The 21,426-nt window shown below is 53.1% G+C and overlaps 70 non-coding genes across 70 annotated transcripts; 27 read left to right on the top strand and 43 right to left on the bottom strand.

The window, feature by feature from the left end:
• Positions 1–67: 67 nt before the first annotated feature.
• On the bottom strand, positions 68–159 carry Trnai-uau. The gene is given in 2 exon segments: positions 68–103; positions 122–159. It is a non-coding gene; the product is annotated as a tRNA-Ile (tRNA).
• Positions 160–537: 378 nt separating this feature from the next.
• Trnar-acg lies at positions 538–610 on the top strand. Its single transcript has one exon. It is a non-coding gene; the product is annotated as a tRNA-Arg (tRNA).
• A 287-nt stretch (positions 611–897) lies between these two features.
• On the top strand, positions 898–969 carry Trnam-cau. Its single transcript has one exon. It is a non-coding gene; the product is annotated as a tRNA-Met (tRNA).
• A 245-nt stretch (positions 970–1,214) lies between these two features.
• On the bottom strand, positions 1,215–1,286 carry Trnad-guc. The gene has a single exon. It is a non-coding gene; the product is annotated as a tRNA-Asp (tRNA).
• Positions 1,287–1,393: 107 nt separating this feature from the next.
• Positions 1,394–1,465, bottom strand: Trnad-guc. Its single transcript has one exon. It is a non-coding gene; the product is annotated as a tRNA-Asp (tRNA).
• Positions 1,466–1,572: 107 nt separating this feature from the next.
• On the bottom strand, positions 1,573–1,664 carry Trnai-uau. The gene is given in 2 exon segments: positions 1,573–1,608; positions 1,627–1,664. It is a non-coding gene; the product is annotated as a tRNA-Ile (tRNA).
• Positions 1,665–2,042: 378 nt separating this feature from the next.
• Trnar-acg lies at positions 2,043–2,115 on the top strand. The gene has a single exon. It is a non-coding gene; the product is annotated as a tRNA-Arg (tRNA).
• A 287-nt stretch (positions 2,116–2,402) lies between these two features.
• Trnam-cau lies at positions 2,403–2,474 on the top strand. The gene has a single exon. It is a non-coding gene; the product is annotated as a tRNA-Met (tRNA).
• Positions 2,475–2,719: 245 nt separating this feature from the next.
• Trnad-guc lies at positions 2,720–2,791 on the bottom strand. The gene has a single exon. It is a non-coding gene; the product is annotated as a tRNA-Asp (tRNA).
• A 107-nt stretch (positions 2,792–2,898) lies between these two features.
• On the bottom strand, positions 2,899–2,970 carry Trnad-guc. Its single transcript has one exon. It is a non-coding gene; the product is annotated as a tRNA-Asp (tRNA).
• Positions 2,971–3,077: 107 nt separating this feature from the next.
• Trnai-uau lies at positions 3,078–3,169 on the bottom strand. Its single transcript is given in 2 exon segments — positions 3,078–3,113; positions 3,132–3,169. It is a non-coding gene; the product is annotated as a tRNA-Ile (tRNA).
• Positions 3,170–3,547: 378 nt separating this feature from the next.
• On the top strand, positions 3,548–3,620 carry Trnar-acg. The gene has a single exon. It is a non-coding gene; the product is annotated as a tRNA-Arg (tRNA).
• Positions 3,621–3,907: 287 nt separating this feature from the next.
• Positions 3,908–3,979, top strand: Trnam-cau. The gene has a single exon. It is a non-coding gene; the product is annotated as a tRNA-Met (tRNA).
• Positions 3,980–4,224: 245 nt separating this feature from the next.
• On the bottom strand, positions 4,225–4,296 carry Trnad-guc. The gene has a single exon. It is a non-coding gene; the product is annotated as a tRNA-Asp (tRNA).
• Positions 4,297–4,403: 107 nt separating this feature from the next.
• Trnad-guc lies at positions 4,404–4,475 on the bottom strand. Its single transcript has one exon. It is a non-coding gene; the product is annotated as a tRNA-Asp (tRNA).
• Positions 4,476–4,582: 107 nt separating this feature from the next.
• Positions 4,583–4,674, bottom strand: Trnai-uau. Its single transcript is given in 2 exon segments — positions 4,583–4,618; positions 4,637–4,674. It is a non-coding gene; the product is annotated as a tRNA-Ile (tRNA).
• Positions 4,675–5,052: 378 nt separating this feature from the next.
• On the top strand, positions 5,053–5,125 carry Trnar-acg. Its single transcript has one exon. It is a non-coding gene; the product is annotated as a tRNA-Arg (tRNA).
• A 287-nt stretch (positions 5,126–5,412) lies between these two features.
• Trnam-cau lies at positions 5,413–5,484 on the top strand. Its single transcript has one exon. It is a non-coding gene; the product is annotated as a tRNA-Met (tRNA).
• Positions 5,485–5,729: 245 nt separating this feature from the next.
• Trnad-guc lies at positions 5,730–5,801 on the bottom strand. Its single transcript has one exon. It is a non-coding gene; the product is annotated as a tRNA-Asp (tRNA).
• A 107-nt stretch (positions 5,802–5,908) lies between these two features.
• Trnad-guc lies at positions 5,909–5,980 on the bottom strand. Its single transcript has one exon. It is a non-coding gene; the product is annotated as a tRNA-Asp (tRNA).
• Positions 5,981–6,087: 107 nt separating this feature from the next.
• On the bottom strand, positions 6,088–6,179 carry Trnai-uau. Its single transcript is given in 2 exon segments — positions 6,088–6,123; positions 6,142–6,179. It is a non-coding gene; the product is annotated as a tRNA-Ile (tRNA).
• Positions 6,180–6,557: 378 nt separating this feature from the next.
• Positions 6,558–6,630, top strand: Trnar-acg. Its single transcript has one exon. It is a non-coding gene; the product is annotated as a tRNA-Arg (tRNA).
• A 287-nt stretch (positions 6,631–6,917) lies between these two features.
• Positions 6,918–6,989, top strand: Trnam-cau. The gene has a single exon. It is a non-coding gene; the product is annotated as a tRNA-Met (tRNA).
• Positions 6,990–7,234: 245 nt separating this feature from the next.
• Trnad-guc lies at positions 7,235–7,306 on the bottom strand. The gene has a single exon. It is a non-coding gene; the product is annotated as a tRNA-Asp (tRNA).
• Positions 7,307–7,413: 107 nt separating this feature from the next.
• On the bottom strand, positions 7,414–7,485 carry Trnad-guc. The gene has a single exon. It is a non-coding gene; the product is annotated as a tRNA-Asp (tRNA).
• A 107-nt stretch (positions 7,486–7,592) lies between these two features.
• Trnai-uau lies at positions 7,593–7,684 on the bottom strand. Its single transcript is given in 2 exon segments — positions 7,593–7,628; positions 7,647–7,684. It is a non-coding gene; the product is annotated as a tRNA-Ile (tRNA).
• Positions 7,685–8,062: 378 nt separating this feature from the next.
• On the top strand, positions 8,063–8,135 carry Trnar-acg. The gene has a single exon. It is a non-coding gene; the product is annotated as a tRNA-Arg (tRNA).
• Positions 8,136–8,422: 287 nt separating this feature from the next.
• Positions 8,423–8,494, top strand: Trnam-cau. The gene has a single exon. It is a non-coding gene; the product is annotated as a tRNA-Met (tRNA).
• Positions 8,495–8,739: 245 nt separating this feature from the next.
• On the bottom strand, positions 8,740–8,811 carry Trnad-guc. The gene has a single exon. It is a non-coding gene; the product is annotated as a tRNA-Asp (tRNA).
• A 107-nt stretch (positions 8,812–8,918) lies between these two features.
• Positions 8,919–8,990, bottom strand: Trnad-guc. The gene has a single exon. It is a non-coding gene; the product is annotated as a tRNA-Asp (tRNA).
• Positions 8,991–9,097: 107 nt separating this feature from the next.
• On the bottom strand, positions 9,098–9,189 carry Trnai-uau. The gene is given in 2 exon segments: positions 9,098–9,133; positions 9,152–9,189. It is a non-coding gene; the product is annotated as a tRNA-Ile (tRNA).
• A 378-nt stretch (positions 9,190–9,567) lies between these two features.
• Positions 9,568–9,640, top strand: Trnar-acg. Its single transcript has one exon. It is a non-coding gene; the product is annotated as a tRNA-Arg (tRNA).
• Positions 9,641–9,927: 287 nt separating this feature from the next.
• On the top strand, positions 9,928–9,999 carry Trnam-cau. The gene has a single exon. It is a non-coding gene; the product is annotated as a tRNA-Met (tRNA).
• A 245-nt stretch (positions 10,000–10,244) lies between these two features.
• Positions 10,245–10,316, bottom strand: Trnad-guc. The gene has a single exon. It is a non-coding gene; the product is annotated as a tRNA-Asp (tRNA).
• Positions 10,317–10,423: 107 nt separating this feature from the next.
• On the bottom strand, positions 10,424–10,495 carry Trnad-guc. The gene has a single exon. It is a non-coding gene; the product is annotated as a tRNA-Asp (tRNA).
• A 107-nt stretch (positions 10,496–10,602) lies between these two features.
• Trnai-uau lies at positions 10,603–10,694 on the bottom strand. Its single transcript is given in 2 exon segments — positions 10,603–10,638; positions 10,657–10,694. It is a non-coding gene; the product is annotated as a tRNA-Ile (tRNA).
• A 378-nt stretch (positions 10,695–11,072) lies between these two features.
• Trnar-acg lies at positions 11,073–11,145 on the top strand. Its single transcript has one exon. It is a non-coding gene; the product is annotated as a tRNA-Arg (tRNA).
• Positions 11,146–11,432: 287 nt separating this feature from the next.
• Trnam-cau lies at positions 11,433–11,504 on the top strand. Its single transcript has one exon. It is a non-coding gene; the product is annotated as a tRNA-Met (tRNA).
• A 245-nt stretch (positions 11,505–11,749) lies between these two features.
• Positions 11,750–11,821, bottom strand: Trnad-guc. Its single transcript has one exon. It is a non-coding gene; the product is annotated as a tRNA-Asp (tRNA).
• Positions 11,822–11,928: 107 nt separating this feature from the next.
• On the bottom strand, positions 11,929–12,000 carry Trnad-guc. The gene has a single exon. It is a non-coding gene; the product is annotated as a tRNA-Asp (tRNA).
• Positions 12,001–12,107: 107 nt separating this feature from the next.
• On the bottom strand, positions 12,108–12,199 carry Trnai-uau. Its single transcript is given in 2 exon segments — positions 12,108–12,143; positions 12,162–12,199. It is a non-coding gene; the product is annotated as a tRNA-Ile (tRNA).
• A 378-nt stretch (positions 12,200–12,577) lies between these two features.
• Positions 12,578–12,650, top strand: Trnar-acg. Its single transcript has one exon. It is a non-coding gene; the product is annotated as a tRNA-Arg (tRNA).
• Positions 12,651–12,937: 287 nt separating this feature from the next.
• Trnam-cau lies at positions 12,938–13,009 on the top strand. The gene has a single exon. It is a non-coding gene; the product is annotated as a tRNA-Met (tRNA).
• A 245-nt stretch (positions 13,010–13,254) lies between these two features.
• Positions 13,255–13,326, bottom strand: Trnad-guc. Its single transcript has one exon. It is a non-coding gene; the product is annotated as a tRNA-Asp (tRNA).
• A 107-nt stretch (positions 13,327–13,433) lies between these two features.
• Positions 13,434–13,505, bottom strand: Trnad-guc. The gene has a single exon. It is a non-coding gene; the product is annotated as a tRNA-Asp (tRNA).
• A 107-nt stretch (positions 13,506–13,612) lies between these two features.
• Trnai-uau lies at positions 13,613–13,704 on the bottom strand. The gene is given in 2 exon segments: positions 13,613–13,648; positions 13,667–13,704. It is a non-coding gene; the product is annotated as a tRNA-Ile (tRNA).
• A 378-nt stretch (positions 13,705–14,082) lies between these two features.
• Positions 14,083–14,155, top strand: Trnar-acg. The gene has a single exon. It is a non-coding gene; the product is annotated as a tRNA-Arg (tRNA).
• A 287-nt stretch (positions 14,156–14,442) lies between these two features.
• On the top strand, positions 14,443–14,514 carry Trnam-cau. Its single transcript has one exon. It is a non-coding gene; the product is annotated as a tRNA-Met (tRNA).
• A 245-nt stretch (positions 14,515–14,759) lies between these two features.
• On the bottom strand, positions 14,760–14,831 carry Trnad-guc. The gene has a single exon. It is a non-coding gene; the product is annotated as a tRNA-Asp (tRNA).
• A 107-nt stretch (positions 14,832–14,938) lies between these two features.
• Positions 14,939–15,010, bottom strand: Trnad-guc. Its single transcript has one exon. It is a non-coding gene; the product is annotated as a tRNA-Asp (tRNA).
• Positions 15,011–15,117: 107 nt separating this feature from the next.
• Positions 15,118–15,209, bottom strand: Trnai-uau. Its single transcript is given in 2 exon segments — positions 15,118–15,153; positions 15,172–15,209. It is a non-coding gene; the product is annotated as a tRNA-Ile (tRNA).
• A 378-nt stretch (positions 15,210–15,587) lies between these two features.
• On the top strand, positions 15,588–15,660 carry Trnar-acg. The gene has a single exon. It is a non-coding gene; the product is annotated as a tRNA-Arg (tRNA).
• A 287-nt stretch (positions 15,661–15,947) lies between these two features.
• Trnam-cau lies at positions 15,948–16,019 on the top strand. Its single transcript has one exon. It is a non-coding gene; the product is annotated as a tRNA-Met (tRNA).
• A 245-nt stretch (positions 16,020–16,264) lies between these two features.
• Positions 16,265–16,336, bottom strand: Trnad-guc. The gene has a single exon. It is a non-coding gene; the product is annotated as a tRNA-Asp (tRNA).
• A 107-nt stretch (positions 16,337–16,443) lies between these two features.
• Trnad-guc lies at positions 16,444–16,515 on the bottom strand. Its single transcript has one exon. It is a non-coding gene; the product is annotated as a tRNA-Asp (tRNA).
• A 107-nt stretch (positions 16,516–16,622) lies between these two features.
• Positions 16,623–16,714, bottom strand: Trnai-uau. The gene is given in 2 exon segments: positions 16,623–16,658; positions 16,677–16,714. It is a non-coding gene; the product is annotated as a tRNA-Ile (tRNA).
• Positions 16,715–17,092: 378 nt separating this feature from the next.
• On the top strand, positions 17,093–17,165 carry Trnar-acg. Its single transcript has one exon. It is a non-coding gene; the product is annotated as a tRNA-Arg (tRNA).
• A 287-nt stretch (positions 17,166–17,452) lies between these two features.
• Positions 17,453–17,524, top strand: Trnam-cau. The gene has a single exon. It is a non-coding gene; the product is annotated as a tRNA-Met (tRNA).
• Positions 17,525–17,769: 245 nt separating this feature from the next.
• On the bottom strand, positions 17,770–17,841 carry Trnad-guc. The gene has a single exon. It is a non-coding gene; the product is annotated as a tRNA-Asp (tRNA).
• Positions 17,842–17,948: 107 nt separating this feature from the next.
• Positions 17,949–18,020, bottom strand: Trnad-guc. Its single transcript has one exon. It is a non-coding gene; the product is annotated as a tRNA-Asp (tRNA).
• A 107-nt stretch (positions 18,021–18,127) lies between these two features.
• Trnai-uau lies at positions 18,128–18,219 on the bottom strand. The gene is given in 2 exon segments: positions 18,128–18,163; positions 18,182–18,219. It is a non-coding gene; the product is annotated as a tRNA-Ile (tRNA).
• A 378-nt stretch (positions 18,220–18,597) lies between these two features.
• Positions 18,598–18,670, top strand: Trnar-acg. Its single transcript has one exon. It is a non-coding gene; the product is annotated as a tRNA-Arg (tRNA).
• Positions 18,671–18,957: 287 nt separating this feature from the next.
• Trnam-cau lies at positions 18,958–19,029 on the top strand. Its single transcript has one exon. It is a non-coding gene; the product is annotated as a tRNA-Met (tRNA).
• A 245-nt stretch (positions 19,030–19,274) lies between these two features.
• On the bottom strand, positions 19,275–19,346 carry Trnad-guc. Its single transcript has one exon. It is a non-coding gene; the product is annotated as a tRNA-Asp (tRNA).
• A 107-nt stretch (positions 19,347–19,453) lies between these two features.
• On the bottom strand, positions 19,454–19,525 carry Trnad-guc. The gene has a single exon. It is a non-coding gene; the product is annotated as a tRNA-Asp (tRNA).
• A 107-nt stretch (positions 19,526–19,632) lies between these two features.
• On the bottom strand, positions 19,633–19,724 carry Trnai-uau. The gene is given in 2 exon segments: positions 19,633–19,668; positions 19,687–19,724. It is a non-coding gene; the product is annotated as a tRNA-Ile (tRNA).
• Positions 19,725–20,102: 378 nt separating this feature from the next.
• On the top strand, positions 20,103–20,175 carry Trnar-acg. The gene has a single exon. It is a non-coding gene; the product is annotated as a tRNA-Arg (tRNA).
• A 604-nt stretch (positions 20,176–20,779) lies between these two features.
• On the bottom strand, positions 20,780–20,851 carry Trnad-guc. Its single transcript has one exon. It is a non-coding gene; the product is annotated as a tRNA-Asp (tRNA).
• A 107-nt stretch (positions 20,852–20,958) lies between these two features.
• Trnad-guc lies at positions 20,959–21,030 on the bottom strand. Its single transcript has one exon. It is a non-coding gene; the product is annotated as a tRNA-Asp (tRNA).
• Positions 21,031–21,137: 107 nt separating this feature from the next.
• On the bottom strand, positions 21,138–21,229 carry Trnai-uau. The gene is given in 2 exon segments: positions 21,138–21,173; positions 21,192–21,229. It is a non-coding gene; the product is annotated as a tRNA-Ile (tRNA).
• Between the last annotated feature and the right edge of the window lie 197 nt (positions 21,230–21,426).

Raw genomic sequence — 21,426 nt, 5'->3', positions numbered from 1 at the left:
AATAGCTGATACATCTCAAACCTAGCCTCCTGTTGCTGTCAGAGACAGCTGCTAAGAAATAAAAGTATGCCCCAGGTGAGGCTCGATCTCACAACCCCGGCATTGCTCACGGCTACTGCCTTATAAGTACCGTGCGCTAACCAATTGCGCCACTGGGGCTACAACAGAGTGCTTTCAGTTAGCGGTATTCACTTTGCTGCAAACCAGTGGTGGCCACAGAAACATACGATCGCCACCTGATGCCATACTGCGACTTTGGCACCTGACTACCAATGCTTCGTGCTATTCTTGTTTCATATGCTACGCTTACATGCACATCAACCGGCTCTCGTCGTCGAGAAAACGTGGGAAAACGCGCGCCTTGCCTTCTGCTACCTGTCGAACAGCGAGAGCAGATGCGTGGCAAGCTCTAAGCTCTGCAGGCGCACTGCGGCCACGCAGCTGCACGAAAGGTACCTTCCTTGGGAGCTTGCTCAGCCATGGAGAACACGTTTCTTAGCGAATTGCACTTGTCTCGTAGAAAGAAATGCTGCCACTGGCCCTGTGGCGCAACGGATAACGCGTCTGACTACGGATCAGAAGATTCCAGGTTCGAATCCTGGCAGGGTCGGCGTTTTGTTAGTTGCCGACGCGTAGCTGGGCAGTGGATTTCGTATGTCGCCGCACCGTGGAGTGCTTTGTTGCTCCTGTGCATCTCGCAGCTGCATGTCGAGTCGATCGTGGTAAATATCGCTGCCTGCAAGCGTCAGCGTAGCGTCAGTCGAGCAAAGTCGAGACAAGTCAAGCTGAGAGCTGTAGGAGATGATACGCAATTAAATACAGGCGTGTGAAAGCGACGCAGACAACACTTTCCAAGTGTCCCACGTCACGTGGCGAAGAGCCGGCGCTACCCCAGGCAGCAGAGTGGCGCAGTGGAAGCGTGCTGGGCCCATAACCCAGAGGTCCGTGGATCGAAACCACGCTCTGCTAAAATTATTTCTTTTGCGGACTGTGCCGAGCTCGATTATTACGCCCACAGCGTCGGCTGGGGTGCTTTGATACAGCGTTAACAGCATTCCCCGCAATTCTGAAATGTGAAGAATGCGAGAACCACTTCCTAAGTTGTAGCATTTTTTAAGATTTTGCGCCAACTACACTCCACGATCGCAAAGTTAATGCTCTTACGACCCACATACGCGCAACACTCGAACAGGGTTGTGAGATAAAAATCGCATCTCCCCGGCGGGGAATCGAACCCCGGTCTCCCGCGTGACAGGCGGGGATACTAACCACTATACTACCGAGGATGCGCTGTAGACAGGTGCCTGTGTGCGAGAGATATGGTGCTAGTAGCCGCAAACGACCTACACTAAGTTCAGCGAGTGATAGAGCAGCAATTAAAAATCGGATGTGCCTCCCCGGCGGGGAATCGAACCCCGGTCTCCCGCGTGACAGGCGGGGATACTAACCACTATACTACCGAGGAAGACGCAGCTAGCGTCTCGAATGCACAATTATGTTACTCAAATAGCTGATACATCTCAAACCTAGCCTCCTGTTGCTGTCAGAGACAGCTGCTAAGAAATAAAAGTATGCCCCAGGTGAGGCTCGATCCCACAACCCCGGCATTGCTCACGGCTACTGCCTTATAAGTACCGTGCGCTAACCAATTGCGCCACTGGGGCTACAACAGAGTGCTTTCAGTTAGCGGTATTCACTTTGCTGCAAACCAGTGGTGGCCACAGAAACATACGATCGCCACCTGATGCCATACTGCGACTTTGGCACCTGACTACCAATGCTTCGTGCTATTCTTGTTTCATATGCTACGCTTACATGCACATCAACCGGCTCTCGTCGTCGAGAAAACGTGGGAAAACGCGCGCCTTGCCTTCTGCTACCTGTCGAACAGCGAGAGCAGATGCGTGGCAAGCTCTAAGCTCTGCAGGCGCACTGCGGCCACGCAGCTGCACGAAAGGTACCTTCCTTGGGAGCTTGCTCAGCCATGGAGAACACGTTTCTTAGCGAATTGCACTTGTCTCGTAGAAAGAAATGCTGCCACTGGCCCTGTGGCGCAACGGATAACGCGTCTGACTACGGATCAGAAGATTCCAGGTTCGAATCCTGGCAGGGTCGGCGTTTTGTTAGTTGCCGACGCGTAGCTGGGCAGTGGATTTCGTATGTCGCCGCACCGTGGAGTGCTTTGTTGCTCCTGTGCATCTCGCAGCTGCATGTCGAGTCGATCGTGGTAAATATCGCTGCCTGCAAGCGTCAGCGTAGCGTCAGTCGAGCAAAGTCGAGACAAGTCAAGCTGAGAGCTGTAGGAGATGATACGCAATTAAATACAGGCGTGTGAAAGCGACGCAGACAACACTTTCCAAGTGTCCCACGTCACGTGGCGAAGAGCCGGCGCTACCCCAGGCAGCAGAGTGGCGCAGTGGAAGCGTGCTGGGCCCATAACCCAGAGGTCCGTGGATCGAAACCACGCTCTGCTAAAATTATTTCTTTTGCGGACTGTGCCGAGCTCGATTATTACGCCCACAGCGTCGGCTGGGGTGCTTTGATACAGCGTTAACAGCATTCCCCGCAATTCTGAAATGTGAAGAATGCGAGAACCACTTCCTAAGTTGTAGCATTTTTTAAGATTTTGCGCCAACTACACTCCACGATCGCAAAGTTAATGCTCTTACGACCCACATACGCGCAACACTCGAACAGGGTTGTGAGATAAAAATCGCATCTCCCCGGCGGGGAATCGAACCCCGGTCTCCCGCGTGACAGGCGGGGATACTAACCACTATACTACCGAGGATGCGCTGTAGACAGGTGCCTGTGTGCGAGAGATATGGTGCTAGTAGCCGCAAACGACCTACACTAAGTTCAGCGAGTGATAGAGCAGCAATTAAAAATCGGATGTGCCTCCCCGGCGGGGAATCGAACCCCGGTCTCCCGCGTGACAGGCGGGGATACTAACCACTATACTACCGAGGAAGACGCAGCTAGCGTCTCGAATGCACAATTATGTTACTCAAATAGCTGATACATCTCAAACCTAGCCTCCTGTTGCTGTCAGAGACAGCTGCTAAGAAATAAAAGTATGCCCCAGGTGAGGCTCGATCCCACAACCCCGGCATTGCTCACGGCTACTGCCTTATAAGTACCGTGCGCTAACCAATTGCGCCACTGGGGCTACAACAGAGTGCTTTCAGTTAGCGGTATTCACTTTGCTGCAAACCAGTGGTGGCCACAGAAACATACGATCGCCACCTGATGCCATACTGCGACTTTGGCACCTGACTACCAATGCTTCGTGCTATTCTTGTTTCATATGCTACGCTTACATGCACATCAACCGGCTCTCGTCGTCGAGAAAACGTGGGAAAACGCGCGCCTTGCCTTCTGCTACCTGTCGAACAGCGAGAGCAGATGCGTGGCAAGCTCTAAGCTCTGCAGGCGCACTGCGGCCACGCAGCTGCACGAAAGGTACCTTCCTTGGGAGCTTGCTCAGCCATGGAGAACACGTTTCTTAGCGAATTGCACTTGTCTCGTAGAAAGAAATGCTGCCACTGGCCCTGTGGCGCAACGGATAACGCGTCTGACTACGGATCAGAAGATTCCAGGTTCGAATCCTGGCAGGGTCGGCGTTTTGTTAGTTGCCGACGCGTAGCTGGGCAGTGGATTTCGTATGTCGCCGCACCGTGGAGTGCTTTGTTGCTCCTGTGCATCTCGCAGCTGCATGTCGAGTCGATCGTGGTAAATATCGCTGCCTGCAAGCGTCAGCGTAGCGTCAGTCGAGCAAAGTCGAGACAAGTCAAGCTGAGAGCTGTAGGAGATGATACGCAATTAAATACAGGCGTGTGAAAGCGACGCAGACAACACTTTCCAAGTGTCCCACGTCACGTGGCGAAGAGCCGGCGCTACCCCAGGCAGCAGAGTGGCGCAGTGGAAGCGTGCTGGGCCCATAACCCAGAGGTCCGTGGATCGAAACCACGCTCTGCTAAAATTATTTCTTTTGCGGACTGTGCCGAGCTCGATTATTACGCCCACAGCGTCGGCTGGGGTGCTTTGATACAGCGTTAACAGCATTCCCCGCAATTCTGAAATGTGAAGAATGCGAGAACCACTTCCTAAGTTGTAGCATTTTTTAAGATTTTGCGCCAACTACACTCCACGATCGCAAAGTTAATGCTCTTACGACCCACATACGCGCAACACTCGAACAGGGTTGTGAGATAAAAATCGCATCTCCCCGGCGGGGAATCGAACCCCGGTCTCCCGCGTGACAGGCGGGGATACTAACCACTATACTACCGAGGATGCGCTGTAGACAGGTGCCTGTGTGCGAGAGATATGGTGCTAGTAGCCGCAAACGACCTACACTAAGTTCAGCGAGTGATAGAGCAGCAATTAAAAATCGGATGTGCCTCCCCGGCGGGGAATCGAACCCCGGTCTCCCGCGTGACAGGCGGGGATACTAACCACTATACTACCGAGGAAGACGCAGCTAGCGTCTCGAATGCACAATTATGTTACTCAAATAGCTGATACATCTCAAACCTAGCCTCCTGTTGCTGTCAGAGACAGCTGCTAAGAAATAAAAGTATGCCCCAGGTGAGGCTCGAACTCACAACCCCGGCATTGCTCACGGCTACTGCCTTATAAGTACCGTGCGCTAACCAATTGCGCCACTGGGGCTACAACAGAGTGCTTTCAGTTAGCGGTATTCACTTTGCTGCAAACCAGTGGTGGCCACAGAAACATACGATCGCCACCTGATGCCATACTGCGACTTTGGCACCTGACTACCAATGCTTCGTGCTATTCTTGTTTCATATGCTACGCTTACATGCACATCAACCGGCTCTCGTCGTCGAGAAAACGTGGGAAAACGCGCGCCTTGCCTTCTGCTACCTGTCGAACAGCGAGAGCAGATGCGTGGCAAGCTCTAAGCTCTGCAGGCGCACTGCGGCCACGCAGCTGCACGAAAGGTACCTTCCTTGGGAGCTTGCTCAGCCATGGAGAACACGTTTCTTAGCGAATTGCACTTGTCTCGTAGAAAGAAATGCTGCCACTGGCCCTGTGGCGCAACGGATAACGCGTCTGACTACGGATCAGAAGATTCCAGGTTCGAATCCTGGCAGGGTCGGCGTTTTGTTAGTTGCCGACGCGTAGCTGGGCAGTGGATTTCGTATGTCGCCGCACCGTGGAGTGCTTTGTTGCTCCTGTGCATCTCGCAGCTGCATGTCGAGTCGATCGTGGTAAATATCGCTGCCTGCAAGCGTCAGCGTAGCGTCAGTCGAGCAAAGTCGAGACAAGTCAAGCTGAGAGCTGTAGGAGATGATACGCAATTAAATACAGGCGTGTGAAAGCGACGCAGACAACACTTTCCAAGTGTCCCACGTCACGTGGCGAAGAGCCGGCGCTACCCCAGGCAGCAGAGTGGCGCAGTGGAAGCGTGCTGGGCCCATAACCCAGAGGTCCGTGGATCGAAACCACGCTCTGCTAAAATTATTTCTTTTGCGGACTGTGCCGAGCTCGATTATTACGCCCACAGCGTCGGCTGGGGTGCTTTGATACAGCGTTAACAGCATTCCCCGCAATTCTGAAATGTGAAGAATGCGAGAACCACTTCCTAAGTTGTAGCATTTTTTAAGATTTTGCGCCAACTACACTCCACGATCGCAAAGTTAATGCTCTTACGACCCACATACGCGCAACACTCGAACAGGGTTGTGAGATAAAAATCGCATCTCCCCGGCGGGGAATCGAACCCCGGTCTCCCGCGTGACAGGCGGGGATACTAACCACTATACTACCGAGGATGCGCTGTAGACAGGTGCCTGTGTGCGAGAGATATGGTGCTAGTAGCCGCAAACGACCTACACTAAGTTCAGCGAGTGATAGAGCAGCAATTAAAAATCGGATGTGCCTCCCCGGCGGGGAATCGAACCCCGGTCTCCCGCGTGACAGGCGGGGATACTAACCACTATACTACCGAGGAAGACGCAGCTAGCGTCTCGAATGCACAATTATGTTACTCAAATAGCTGATACATCTCAAACCTAGCCTCCTGTTGCTGTCAGAGACAGCTGCTAAGAAATAAAAGTATGCCCCAGGTGAGGCTCGATCCCACAACCCCGGCATTGCTCACGGCTACTGCCTTATAAGTACCGTGCGCTAACCAATTGCGCCACTGGGGCTACAACAGAGTGCTTTCAGTTAGCGGTATTCACTTTGCTGCAAACCAGTGGTGGCCACAGAAACATACGATCGCCACCTGATGCCATACTGCGACTTTGGCACCTGACTACCAATGCTTCGTGCTATTCTTGTTTCATATGCTACGCTTACATGCACATCAACCGGCTCTCGTCGTCGAGAAAACGTGGGAAAACGCGCGCCTTGCCTTCTGCTACCTGTCGAACAGCGAGAGCAGATGCGTGGCAAGCTCTAAGCTCTGCAGGCGCACTGCGGCCACGCAGCTGCACGAAAGGTACCTTCCTTGGGAGCTTGCTCAGCCATGGAGAACACGTTTCTTAGCGAATTGCACTTGTCTCGTAGAAAGAAATGCTGCCACTGGCCCTGTGGCGCAACGGATAACGCGTCTGACTACGGATCAGAAGATTCCAGGTTCGAATCCTGGCAGGGTCGGCGTTTTGTTAGTTGCCGACGCGTAGCTGGGCAGTGGATTTCGTATGTCGCCGCACCGTGGAGTGCTTTGTTGCTCCTGTGCATCTCGCAGCTGCATGTCGAGTCGATCGTGGTAAATATCGCTGCCTGCAAGCGTCAGCGTAGCGTCAGTCGAGCAAAGTCGAGACAAGTCAAGCTGAGAGCTGTAGGAGATGATACGCAATTAAATACAGGCGTGTGAAAGCGACGCAGACAACACTTTCCAAGTGTCCCACGTCACGTGGCGAAGAGCCGGCGCTACCCCAGGCAGCAGAGTGGCGCAGTGGAAGCGTGCTGGGCCCATAACCCAGAGGTCCGTGGATCGAAACCACGCTCTGCTAAAATTATTTCTTTTGCGGACTGTGCCGAGCTCGATTATTACGCCCACAGCGTCGGCTGGGGTGCTTTGATACAGCGTTAACAGCATTCCCCGCAATTCTGAAATGTGAAGAATGCGAGAACCACTTCCTAAGTTGTAGCATTTTTTAAGATTTTGCGCCAACTACACTCCACGATCGCAAAGTTAATGCTCTTACGACCCACATACGCGCAACACTCGAACAGGGTTGTGAGATAAAAATCGCATCTCCCCGGCGGGGAATCGAACCCCGGTCTCCCGCGTGACAGGCGGGGATACTAACCACTATACTACCGAGGATGCGCTGTAGACAGGTGCCTGTGTGCGAGAGATATGGTGCTAGTAGCCGCAAACGACCTACACTAAGTTCAGCGAGTGATAGAGCAGCAATTAAAAATCGGATGTGCCTCCCCGGCGGGGAATCGAACCCCGGTCTCCCGCGTGACAGGCGGGGATACTAACCACTATACTACCGAGGAAGACGCAGCTAGCGTCTCGAATGCACAATTATGTTACTCAAATAGCTGATACATCTCAAACCTAGCCTCCTGTTGCTGTCAGAGACAGCTGCTAAGAAATAAAAGTATGCCCCAGGTGAGGCTCGAACTCACAACCCCGGCATTGCTCACGGCTACTGCCTTATAAGTACCGTGCGCTAACCAATTGCGCCACTGGGGCTACAACAGAGTGCTTTCAGTTAGCGGTATTCACTTTGCTGCAAACCAGTGGTGGCCACAGAAACATACGATCGCCACCTGATGCCATACTGCGACTTTGGCACCTGACTACCAATGCTTCGTGCTATTCTTGTTTCATATGCTACGCTTACATGCACATCAACCGGCTCTCGTCGTCGAGAAAACGTGGGAAAACGCGCGCCTTGCCTTCTGCTACCTGTCGAACAGCGAGAGCAGATGCGTGGCAAGCTCTAAGCTCTGCAGGCGCACTGCGGCCACGCAGCTGCACGAAAGGTACCTTCCTTGGGAGCTTGCTCAGCCATGGAGAACACGTTTCTTAGCGAATTGCACTTGTCTCGTAGAAAGAAATGCTGCCACTGGCCCTGTGGCGCAACGGATAACGCGTCTGACTACGGATCAGAAGATTCCAGGTTCGAATCCTGGCAGGGTCGGCGTTTTGTTAGTTGCCGACGCGTAGCTGGGCAGTGGATTTCGTATGTCGCCGCACCGTGGAGTGCTTTGTTGCTCCTGTGCATCTCGCAGCTGCATGTCGAGTCGATCGTGGTAAATATCGCTGCCTGCAAGCGTCAGCGTAGCGTCAGTCGAGCAAAGTCGAGACAAGTCAAGCTGAGAGCTGTAGGAGATGATACGCAATTAAATACAGGCGTGTGAAAGCGACGCAGACAACACTTTCCAAGTGTCCCACGTCACGTGGCGAAGAGCCGGCGCTACCCCAGGCAGCAGAGTGGCGCAGTGGAAGCGTGCTGGGCCCATAACCCAGAGGTCCGTGGATCGAAACCACGCTCTGCTAAAATTATTTCTTTTGCGGACTGTGCCGAGCTCGATTATTACGCCCACAGCGTCGGCTGGGGTGCTTTGATACAGCGTTAACAGCATTCCCCGCAATTCTGAAATGTGAAGAATGCGAGAACCACTTCCTAAGTTGTAGCATTTTTTAAGATTTTGCGCCAACTACACTCCACGATCGCAAAGTTAATGCTCTTACGACCCACATACGCGCAACACTCGAACAGGGTTGTGAGATAAAAATCGCATCTCCCCGGCGGGGAATCGAACCCCGGTCTCCCGCGTGACAGGCGGGGATACTAACCACTATACTACCGAGGATGCGCTGTAGACAGGTGCCTGTGTGCGAGAGATATGGTGCTAGTAGCCGCAAACGACCTACACTAAGTTCAGCGAGTGATAGAGCAGCAATTAAAAATCGGATGTGCCTCCCCGGCGGGGAATCGAACCCCGGTCTCCCGCGTGACAGGCGGGGATACTAACCACTATACTACCGAGGAAGACGCAGCTAGCGTCTCGAATGCACAATTATGTTACTCAAATAGCTGATACATCTCAAACCTAGCCTCCTGTTGCTGTCAGAGACAGCTGCTAAGAAATAAAAGTATGCCCCAGGTGAGGCTCGATCCCACAACCCCGGCATTGCTCACGGCTACTGCCTTATAAGTACCGTGCGCTAACCAATTGCGCCACTGGGGCTACAACAGAGTGCTTTCAGTTAGCGGTATTCACTTTGCTGCAAACCAGTGGTGGCCACAGAAACATACGATCGCCACCTGATGCCATACTGCGACTTTGGCACCTGACTACCAATGCTTCGTGCTATTCTTGTTTCATATGCTACGCTTACATGCACATCAACCGGCTCTCGTCGTCGAGAAAACGTGGGAAAACGCGCGCCTTGCCTTCTGCTACCTGTCGAACAGCGAGAGCAGATGCGTGGCAAGCTCTAAGCTCTGCAGGCGCACTGCGGCCACGCAGCTGCACGAAAGGTACCTTCCTTGGGAGCTTGCTCAGCCATGGAGAACACGTTTCTTAGCGAATTGCACTTGTCTCGTAGAAAGAAATGCTGCCACTGGCCCTGTGGCGCAACGGATAACGCGTCTGACTACGGATCAGAAGATTCCAGGTTCGAATCCTGGCAGGGTCGGCGTTTTGTTAGTTGCCGACGCGTAGCTGGGCAGTGGATTTCGTATGTCGCCGCACCGTGGAGTGCTTTGTTGCTCCTGTGCATCTCGCAGCTGCATGTCGAGTCGATCGTGGTAAATATCGCTGCCTGCAAGCGTCAGCGTAGCGTCAGTCGAGCAAAGTCGAGACAAGTCAAGCTGAGAGCTGTAGGAGATGATACGCAATTAAATACAGGCGTGTGAAAGCGACGCAGACAACACTTTCCAAGTGTCCCACGTCACGTGGCGAAGAGCCGGCGCTACCCCAGGCAGCAGAGTGGCGCAGTGGAAGCGTGCTGGGCCCATAACCCAGAGGTCCGTGGATCGAAACCACGCTCTGCTAAAATTATTTCTTTTGCGGACTGTGCCGAGCTCGATTATTACGCCCACAGCGTCGGCTGGGGTGCTTTGATACAGCGTTAACAGCATTCCCCGCAATTCTGAAATGTGAAGAATGCGAGAACCACTTCCTAAGTTGTAGCATTTTTTAAGATTTTGCGCCAACTACACTCCACGATCGCAAAGTTAATGCTCTTACGACCCACATACGCGCAACACTCGAACAGGGTTGTGAGATAAAAATCGCATCTCCCCGGCGGGGAATCGAACCCCGGTCTCCCGCGTGACAGGCGGGGATACTAACCACTATACTACCGAGGATGCGCTGTAGACAGGTGCCTGTGTGCGAGAGATATGGTGCTAGTAGCCGCAAACGACCTACACTAAGTTCAGCGAGTGATAGAGCAGCAATTAAAAATCGGATGTGCCTCCCCGGCGGGGAATCGAACCCCGGTCTCCCGCGTGACAGGCGGGGATACTAACCACTATACTACCGAGGAAGACGCAGCTAGCGTCTCGAATGCACAATTATGTTACTCAAATAGCTGATACATCTCAAACCTAGCCTCCTGTTGCTGTCAGAGACAGCTGCTAAGAAATAAAAGTATGCCCCAGGTGAGGCTCGAACTCACAACCCCGGCATTGCTCACGGCTACTGCCTTATAAGTACCGTGCGCTAACCAATTGCGCCACTGGGGCTACAACAGAGTGCTTTCAGTTAGCGGTATTCACTTTGCTGCAAACCAGTGGTGGCCACAGAAACATACGATCGCCACCTGATGCCATACTGCGACTTTGGCACCTGACTACCAATGCTTCGTGCTATTCTTGTTTCATATGCTACGCTTACATGCACATCAACCGGCTCTCGTCGTCGAGAAAACGTGGGAAAACGCGCGCCTTGCCTTCTGCTACCTGTCGAACAGCGAGAGCAGATGCGTGGCAAGCTCTAAGCTCTGCAGGCGCACTGCGGCCACGCAGCTGCACGAAAGGTACCTTCCTTGGGAGCTTGCTCAGCCATGGAGAACACGTTTCTTAGCGAATTGCACTTGTCTCGTAGAAAGAAATGCTGCCACTGGCCCTGTGGCGCAACGGATAACGCGTCTGACTACGGATCAGAAGATTCCAGGTTCGAATCCTGGCAGGGTCGGCGTTTTGTTAGTTGCCGACGCGTAGCTGGGCAGTGGATTTCGTATGTCGCCGCACCGTGGAGTGCTTTGTTGCTCCTGTGCATCTCGCAGCTGCATGTCGAGTCGATCGTGGTAAATATCGCTGCCTGCAAGCGTCAGCGTAGCGTCAGTCGAGCAAAGTCGAGACAAGTCAAGCTGAGAGCTGTAGGAGATGATACGCAATTAAATACAGGCGTGTGAAAGCGACGCAGACAACACTTTCCAAGTGTCCCACGTCACGTGGCGAAGAGCCGGCGCTACCCCAGGCAGCAGAGTGGCGCAGTGGAAGCGTGCTGGGCCCATAACCCAGAGGTCCGTGGATCGAAACCACGCTCTGCTAAAATTATTTCTTTTGCGGACTGTGCCGAGCTCGATTATTACGCCCACAGCGTCGGCTGGGGTGCTTTGATACAGCGTTAACAGCATTCCCCGCAATTCTGAAATGTGAAGAATGCGAGAACCACTTCCTAAGTTGTAGCATTTTTTAAGATTTTGCGCCAACTACACTCCACGATCGCAAAGTTAATGCTCTTACGACCCACATACGCGCAACACTCGAACAGGGTTGTGAGATAAAAATCGCATCTCCCCGGCGGGGAATCGAACCCCGGTCTCCCGCGTGACAGGCGGGGATACTAACCACTATACTACCGAGGATGCGCTGTAGACAGGTGCCTGTGTGCGAGAGATATGGTGCTAGTAGCCGCAAACGACCTACACTAAGTTCAGCGAGTGATAGAGCAGCAATTAAAAATCGGATGTGCCTCCCCGGCGGGGAATCGAACCCCGGTCTCCCGCGTGACAGGCGGGGATACTAACCACTATACTACCGAGGAAGACGCAGCTAGCGTCTCGAATGCACAATTATGTTACTCAAATAGCTGATACATCTCAAACCTAGCCTCCTGTTGCTGTCAGAGACAGCTGCTAAGAAATAAAAGTATGCCCCAGGTGAGGCTCGATCCCACAACCCCGGCATTGCTCACGGCTACTGCCTTATAAGTACCGTGCGCTAACCAATTGCGCCACTGGGGCTACAACAGAGTGCTTTCAGTTAGCGGTATTCACTTTGCTGCAAACCAGTGGTGGCCACAGAAACATACGATCGCCACCTGATGCCATACTGCGACTTTGGCACCTGACTACCAATGCTTCGTGCTATTCTTGTTTCATATGCTACGCTTACATGCACATCAACCGGCTCTCGTCGTCGAGAAAACGTGGGAAAACGCGCGCCTTGCCTTCTGCTACCTGTCGAACAGCGAGAGCAGATGCGTGGCAAGCTCTAAGCTCTGCAGGCGCACTGCGGCCACGCAGCTGCACGAAAGGTACCTTCCTTGGGAGCTTGCTCAGCCATGGAGAACACGTTTCTTAGCGAATTGCACTTGTCTCGTAGAAAGAAATGCTGCCACTGGCCCTGTGGCGCAACGGATAACGCGTCTGACTACGGATCAGAAGATTCCAGGTTCGAATCCTGGCAGGGTCGGCGTTTTGTTAGTTGCCGACGCGTAGCTGGGCAGTGGATTTCGTATGTCGCCGCACCGTGGAGTGCTTTGTTGCTCCTGTGCATCTCGCAGCTGCATGTCGAGTCGATCGTGGTAAATATCGCTGCCTGCAAGCGTCAGCGTAGCGTCAGTCGAGCAAAGTCGAGACAAGTCAAGCTGAGAGCTGTAGGAGATGATACGCAATTAAATACAGGCGTGTGAAAGCGACGCAGACAACACTTTCCAAGTGTCCCACGTCACGTGGCGAAGAGCCGGCGCTACCCCAGGCAGCAGAGTGGCGCAGTGGAAGCGTGCTGGGCCCATAACCCAGAGGTCCGTGGATCGAAACCACGCTCTGCTAAAATTATTTCTTTTGCGGACTGTGCCGAGCTCGATTATTACGCCCACAGCGTCGGCTGGGGTGCTTTGATACAGCGTTAACAGCATTCCCCGCAATTCTGAAATGTGAAGAATGCGAGAACCACTTCCTAAGTTGTAGCATTTTTTAAGATTTTGCGCCAACTACACTCCACGATCGCAAAGTTAATGCTCTTACGACCCACATACGCGCAACACTCGAACAGGGTTGTGAGATAAAAATCGCATCTCCCCGGCGGGGAATCGAACCCCGGTCTCCCGCGTGACAGGCGGGGATACTAACCACTATACTACCGAGGATGCGCTGTAGACAGGTGCCTGTGTGCGAGAGATATGGTGCTAGTAGCCGCAAACGACCTACACTAAGTTCAGCGAGTGATAGAGCAGCAATTAAAAATCGGATGTGCCTCCCCGGCGGGGAATCGAACCCCGGTCTCCCGCGTGACAGGCGGGGATACTAACCACTATACTACCGAGGAAGACGCAGCTAGCGTCTCGAATGCACAATTATGTTACTCAAATAGCTGATACATCTCAAACCTAGCCTCCTGTTGCTGTCAGAGACAGCTGCTAAGAAATAAAAGTATGCCCCAGGTGAGGCTCGAACTCACAACCCCGGCATTGCTCACGGCTACTGCCTTATAAGTACCGTGCGCTAACCAATTGCGCCACTGGGGCTACAACAGAGTGCTTTCAGTTAGCGGTATTCACTTTGCTGCAAACCAGTGGTGGCCACAGAAACATACGATCGCCACCTGATGCCATACTGCGACTTTGGCACCTGACTACCAATGCTTCGTGCTATTCTTGTTTCATATGCTACGCTTACATGCACATCAACCGGCTCTCGTCGTCGAGAAAACGTGGGAAAACGCGCGCCTTGCCTTCTGCTACCTGTCGAACAGCGAGAGCAGATGCGTGGCAAGCTCTAAGCTCTGCAGGCGCACTGCGGCCACGCAGCTGCACGAAAGGTACCTTCCTTGGGAGCTTGCTCAGCCATGGAGAACACGTTTCTTAGCGAATTGCACTTGTCTCGTAGAAAGAAATGCTGCCACTGGCCCTGTGGCGCAACGGATAACGCGTCTGACTACGGATCAGAAGATTCCAGGTTCGAATCCTGGCAGGGTCGGCGTTTTGTTAGTTGCCGACGCGTAGCTGGGCAGTGGATTTCGTATGTCGCCGCACCGTGGAGTGCTTTGTTGCTCCTGTGCATCTCGCAGCTGCATGTCGAGTCGATCGTGGTAAATATCGCTGCCTGCAAGCGTCAGCGTAGCGTCAGTCGAGCAAAGTCGAGACAAGTCAAGCTGAGAGCTGTAGGAGATGATACGCAATTAAATACAGGCGTGTGAAAGCGACGCAGACAACACTTTCCAAGTGTCCCACGTCACGTGGCGAAGAGCCGGCGCTACCCCAGGCAGCAGAGTGGCGCAGTGGAAGCGTGCTGGGCCCATAACCCAGAGGTCCGTGGATCGAAACCACGCTCTGCTAAAATTATTTCTTTTGCGGACTGTGCCGAGCTCGATTATTACGCCCACAGCGTCGGCTGGGGTGCTTTGATACAGCGTTAACAGCATTCCCCGCAATTCTGAAATGTGAAGAATGCGAGAACCACTTCCTAAGTTGTAGCATTTTTTAAGATTTTGCGCCAACTACACTCCACGATCGCAAAGTTAATGCTCTTACGACCCACATACGCGCAACACTCGAACAGGGTTGTGAGATAAAAATCGCATCTCCCCGGCGGGGAATCGAACCCCGGTCTCCCGCGTGACAGGCGGGGATACTAACCACTATACTACCGAGGATGCGCTGTAGACAGGTGCCTGTGTGCGAGAGATATGGTGCTAGTAGCCGCAAACGACCTACACTAAGTTCAGCGAGTGATAGAGCAGCAATTAAAAATCGGATGTGCCTCCCCGGCGGGGAATCGAACCCCGGTCTCCCGCGTGACAGGCGGGGATACTAACCACTATACTACCGAGGAAGACGCAGCTAGCGTCTCGAATGCACAATTATGTTACTCAAATAGCTGATACATCTCAAACCTAGCCTCCTGTTGCTGTCAGAGACAGCTGCTAAGAAATAAAAGTATGCCCCAGGTGAGGCTCGAACTCACAACCCCGGCATTGCTCACGGCTACTGCCTTATAAGTACCGTGCGCTAACCAATTGCGCCACTGGGGCTACAACAGAGTGCTTTCAGTTAGCGGTATTCACTTTGCTGCAAACCAGTGGTGGCCACAGAAACATACGATCGCCACCTGATGCCATACTGCGACTTTGGCACCTGACTACCAATGCTTCGTGCTATTCTTGTTTCATATGCTACGCTTACATGCACATCAACCGGCTCTCGTCGTCGAGAAAACGTGGGAAAACGCGCGCCTTGCCTTCTGCTACCTGTCGAACAGCGAGAGCAGATGCGTGGCAAGCTCTAAGCTCTGCAGGCGCACTGCGGCCACGCAGCTGCACGAAAGGTACCTTCCTTGGGAGCTTGCTCAGCCATGGAGAACACGTTTCTTAGCGAATTGCACTTGTCTCGTAGAAAGAAATGCTGCCACTGGCCCTGTGGCGCAACGGATAACGCGTCTGACTACGGATCAGAAGATTCCAGGTTCGAATCCTGGCAGGGTCGGCGTTTTGTTAGTTGCCGACGCGTAGCTGGGCAGTGGATTTCGTATGTCGCCGCACCGTGGAGTGCTTTGTTGCTCCTGTGCATCTCGCAGCTGCATGTCGAGTCGATCGTGGTAAATATCGCTGCCTGCAAGCGTCAGCGTAGCGTCAGTCGAGCAAAGTCGAGACAAGTCAAGCTGAGAGCTGTAGGAGATGATACGCAATTAAATACAGGCGTGTGAAAGCGACGCAGACAACACTTTCCAAGTGTCCCACGTCACGTGGCGAAGAGCCGGCGCTACCCCAGGCAGCAGAGTGGCGCAGTGGAAGCGTGCTGGGCCCATAACCCAGAGGTCCGTGGATCGAAACCACGCTCTGCTAAAATTATTTCTTTTGCGGACTGTGCCGAGCTCGATTATTACGCCCACAGCGTCGGCTGGGGTGCTTTGATACAGCGTTAACAGCATTCCCCGCAATTCTGAAATGTGAAGAATGCGAGAACCACTTCCTAGGTTGTAGCATTTTTTAAGATTTTGCGCCAACTACACTCCACGATCGCAAAGTTAATGCTCTTACGACCCACATACGCGCAACACTCGAACAGGGTTGTGAGATAAAAATCGCATCTCCCCGGCGGGGAATCGAACCCCGGTCTCCCGCGTGACAGGCGGGGATACTAACCACTATACTACCGAGGATGCGCTGTAGACAGGTGCCTGTGTGCGAGAGATATGGTGCTAGTAGCCGCAAACGACCTACACTAAGTTCAGCGAGTGATAGAGCAGCAATTAAAAATCGGATGTGCCTCCCCGGCGGGGAATCGAACCCCGGTCTCCCGCGTGACAGGCGGGGATACTAACCACTATACTACCGAGGAAGACGCAGCTAGCGTCTCGAATGCACAATTATGTTACTCAAATAGCTGATACATCTCAAACCTAGCCTCCTGTTGCTGTCAGAGACAGCTGCTAAGAAATAAAAGTATGCCCCAGGTGAGGCTCGAACTCACAACCCCGGCATTGCTCACGGCTACTGCCTTATAAGTACCGTGCGCTAACCAATTGCGCCACTGGGGCTACAACAGAGTGCTTTCAGTTAGCGGTATTCACTTTGCTGCAAACCAGTGGTGGCCACAGAAACATACGATCGCCACCTGATGCCATACTGCGACTTTGGCACCTGACTACCAATGCTTCGTGCTATTCTTGTTTCATATGCTACGCTTACATGCACATCAACCGGCTCTCGTCGTCGAGAAAACGTGGGAAAACGCGCGCCTTGCCTTCTGCTACCTGTCGAACAGCGAGAGCAGATGCGTGGCAAGCTCTAAGCTCTGCAGGCGCACTGCGGCCACGCAGCTGCACGAAAGGTACCTTCCTTGGGAGCTTGCTCAGCCATGGAGAACACGTTTCTTAGCGAATTGCACTTGTCTCGTAGAAAGAAATGCTGCCACTGGCCCTGTGGCGCAACGGATAACGCGTCTGACTACGGATCAGAAGATTCCAGGTTCGAATCCTGGCAGGGTCGGCGTTTTGTTAGTTGCCGACGCGTAGCTGGGCAGTGGATTTCGTATGTCGCCGCACCGTGGAGTGCTTTGTTGCTCCTGTGCATCTCGCAGCTGCATGTCGAGTCGATCGTGGTAAATATCGCTGCCTGCAAGCGTCAGCGTAGCGTCAGTCGAGCAAAGTCGAGACAAGTCAAGCTGAGAGCTGTAGGAGATGATACGCAATTAAATACAGGCGTGTGAAAGCGACGCAGACAACACTTTCCAAGTGTCCCACGTCACGTGGCGAAGAGCCGGCGCTACCCCAGGCAGCAGAGTGGCGCAGTGGAAGCGTGCTGGGCCCATAACCCAGAGGTCCGTGGATCGAAACCACGCTCTGCTAAAATTATTTCTTTTGCGGACTGTGCCGAGCTCGATTATTACGCCCACAGCGTCGGCTGGGGTGCTTTGATACAGCGTTAACAGCATTCCCCGCAATTCTGAAATGTGAAGAATGCGAGAACCACTTCCTAAGTTGTAGCATTTTTTAAGATTTTGCGCCAACTACACTCCACGATCGCAAAGTTAATGCTCTTACGACCCACATACGCGCAACACTCGAACAGGGTTGTGAGATAAAAATCGCATCTCCCCGGCGGGGAATCGAACCCCGGTCTCCCGCGTGACAGGCGGGGATACTAACCACTATACTACCGAGGATGCGCTGTAGACAGGTGCCTGTGTGCGAGAGATATGGTGCTAGTAGCCGCAAACGACCTACACTAAGTTCAGCGAGTGATAGAGCAGCAATTAAAAATCGGATGTGCCTCCCCGGCGGGGAATCGAACCCCGGTCTCCCGCGTGACAGGCGGGGATACTAACCACTATACTACCGAGGAAGACGCAGCTAGCGTCTCGAATGCACAATTATGTTACTCAAATAGCTGATACATCTCAAACCTAGCCTCCTGTTGCTGTCAGAGACAGCTGCTAAGAAATAAAAGTATGCCCCAGGTGAGGCTCGAACTCACAACCCCGGCATTGCTCACGGCTACTGCCTTATAAGTACCGTGCGCTAACCAATTGCGCCACTGGGGCTACAACAGAGTGCTTTCAGTTAGCGGTATTCACTTTGCTGCAAACCAGTGGTGGCCACAGAAACATACGATCGCCACCTGATGCCATACTGCGACTTTGGCACCTGACTACCAATGCTTCGTGCTATTCTTGTTTCATATGCTACGCTTACATGCACATCAACCGGCTCTCGTCGTCGAGAAAACGTGGGAAAACGCGCGCCTTGCCTTCTGCTACCTGTCGAACAGCGAGAGCAGATGCGTGGCAAGCTCTAAGCTCTGCAGGCGCACTGCGGCCACGCAGCTGCACGAAAGGTACCTTCCTTGGGAGCTTGCTCAGCCATGGAGAACACGTTTCTTAGCGAATTGCACTTGTCTCGTAGAAAGAAATGCTGCCACTGGCCCTGTGGCGCAACGGATAACGCGTCTGACTACGGATCAGAAGATTCCAGGTTCGAATCCTGGCAGGGTCGGCGTTTTGTTAGTTGCCGACGCGTAGCTGGGCAGTGGATTTCGTATGTCGCCGCACCGTGGAGTGCTTTGTTGCTCCTGTGCATCTCGCAGCTGCATGTCGAGTCGATCGTGGTAAATATCGCTGCCTGCAAGCGTCAGCGTAGCGTCAGTCGAGCAAAGTCGAGACAAGTCAAGCTGAGAGCTGTAGGAGATGATACGCAATTAAATACAGGCGTGTGAAAGCGACGCAGACAACACTTTCCAAGTGTCCCACGTCACGTGGCGAAGAGCCGGCGCTACCCCAGGCAGCAGAGTGGCGCAGTGGAAGCGTGCTGGGCCCATAACCCAGAGGTCCGTGGATCGAAACCACGCTCTGCTAAAATTATTTCTTTTGCGGACTGTGCCGAGCTCGATTATTACGCCCACAGCGTCGGCTGGGGTGCTTTGATACAGCGTTAACAGCATTCCCCGCAATTCTGAAATGTGAAGAATGCGAGAACCACTTCCTAGGTTGTAGCATTTTTTAAGATTTTGCGCCAACTACACTCCACGATCGCAAAGTTAATGCTCTTACGACCCACATACGCGCAACACTCGAACAGGGTTGTGAGATAAAAATCGCATCTCCCCGGCGGGGAATCGAACCCCGGTCTCCCGCGTGACAGGCGGGGATACTAACCACTATACTACCGAGGATGCGCTGTAGACAGGTGCCTGTGTGCGAGAGATATGGTGCTAGTAGCCGCAAACGACCTACACTAAGTTCAGCGAGTGATAGAGCAGCAATTAAAAATCGGATGTGCCTCCCCGGCGGGGAATCGAACCCCGGTCTCCCGCGTGACAGGCGGGGATACTAACCACTATACTACCGAGGAAGACGCAGCTAGCGTCTCGAATGCACAATTATGTTACTCAAATAGCTGATACATCTCAAACCTAGCCTCCTGTTGCTGTCAGAGACAGCTGCTAAGAAATAAAAGTATGCCCCAGGTGAGGCTCGAACTCACAACCCCGGCATTGCTCACGGCTACTGCCTTATAAGTACCGAGCGCTAACCAATTGCGCCACTGGGGCTACAACAGAGTGCTTTCAGTTAGCGGTATTCACTTTGCTGCAAACCAGTGGTGGCCACAGAAACATACGATCGCCACCTGATGCCATACTGCGACTTTGGCACCTGACTACCAATGCTTCGTGCTATTCTTGTTTCATATGCTACGCTTACATGCACATCAACCGGCTCTCGTCGTCGAGAAAACGTGGGAAAACGCGCGCCTTGCCTTCTGCTACCTGTCGAACAGCGAGAGCAGATGCGTGGCAAGCTCTAAGCTCTGCAGGCGCACTGCGGCCACGCAGCTGCACGAAAGGTACCTTCCTTGGGAGCTTGCTCAGCCATGGAGAACACGTTTCTTAGCGAATTGCACTTGTCTCGTAGAAAGAAATGCTGCCACTGGCCCTGTGGCGCAACGGATAACGCGTCTGACTACGGATCAGAAGATTCCAGGTTCGAATCCTGGCAGGGTCGGCGTTTTGTTAGTTGCCGACGCGTAGCTGGGCAGTGGATTTCGTATGTCGCCGCACCGTGGAGTGCTTTGTTGCTCCTGTGCATCTCGCAGCTGCATGTCGAGTCGATCGTGGTAAATATCGCTGCCTGCAAGCGTCAGCGTAGCGTCAGTCGAGCAAAGTCGAGACAAGTCAAGCTGAGAGCTGTAGGAGATGATACGCAATTAAATACAGGCGTGTGAAAGCGACGCAGACAACACTTTCCAAGTGTCCCACGTCACGTGGCGAAGAGCCGGCGCTACCCCAGGCAGCAGAGTGGCGCAGTGGAAGCGTGCTGGGCCCATAACCCAGAGGTCCGTGGATCGAAACCACGCTCTGTTAAAATTATTTCTTTTGCGGACTGTGCCGAGCTCGATTATTACGCCCACAGCGTCGGCTGGGGTGCTTTGATACAGCGTTAACAGCATTCCCCGCAATTCTGAAATGTGAAGAATGCGAGAACCACTTCCTAAGTTGTAGCATTTTTTAAGATTTTGCGCCAACTACACTCCACGATCGCAAAGTTAATGCTCTTACGACCCACATACGCGCAACACTCGAACAGGGTTGTGAGATAAAAATCGCATCTCCCCGGCGGGGAATCGAACCCCGGTCTCCCGCGTGACAGGCGGGGATACTAACCACTATACTACCGAGGATGCGCTGTAGACAGGTGCCTGTGTGCGAGAGATATGGTGCTAGTAGCCGCAAACGACCTACACTAAGTTCAGCGAGTGATAGAGCAGCAATTAAAAATCGGATGTGCCTCCCCGGCGGGGAATCGAACCCCGGTCTCCCGCGTGACAGGCGGGGATACTAACCACTATACTACCGAGGAAGACGCAGCTAGCGTCTCGAATGCACAATTATGTTACTCAAATAGCTGATACATCTCAAACCTAGCCTCCTGTTGCTGTCAGAGACAGCTGCTAAGAAATAAAAGTATGCCCCAGGTGAGGCTCGAACTCACAACCCCGGCATTGCTCACGGCTACTGCCTTATAAGTACCGAGCGCTAACCAATTGCGCCACTGGGGCTACAACAGAGTGCTTTCAGTTAGCGGTATTCACTTTGCTGCAAACCAGTGGTGGCCACAGAAACATACGATCGCCACCTGATGCCATACTGCGACTTTGGCACCTGACTACCAATGCTTCGTGCTATTCTTGTTTCATATGCTACGCTTACATGCACATCAACCGGCTCTCGTCGTCGAGAAAACGTGGGAAAACGC

The sequence above is a fragment of the Schistocerca americana genome, unplaced genomic scaffold (genome assembly GCF_021461395.2).
Source record: "Schistocerca americana isolate TAMUIC-IGC-003095 unplaced genomic scaffold, iqSchAmer2.1 HiC_scaffold_282, whole genome shotgun sequence".
NCBI lineage: Eukaryota > Metazoa > Arthropoda > Insecta > Orthoptera > Acrididae > Schistocerca > Schistocerca americana.
The sequence above is the reverse complement of the archived record's forward strand: the minus strand, read 5'-3'. Positions and strand labels throughout refer to the sequence as shown.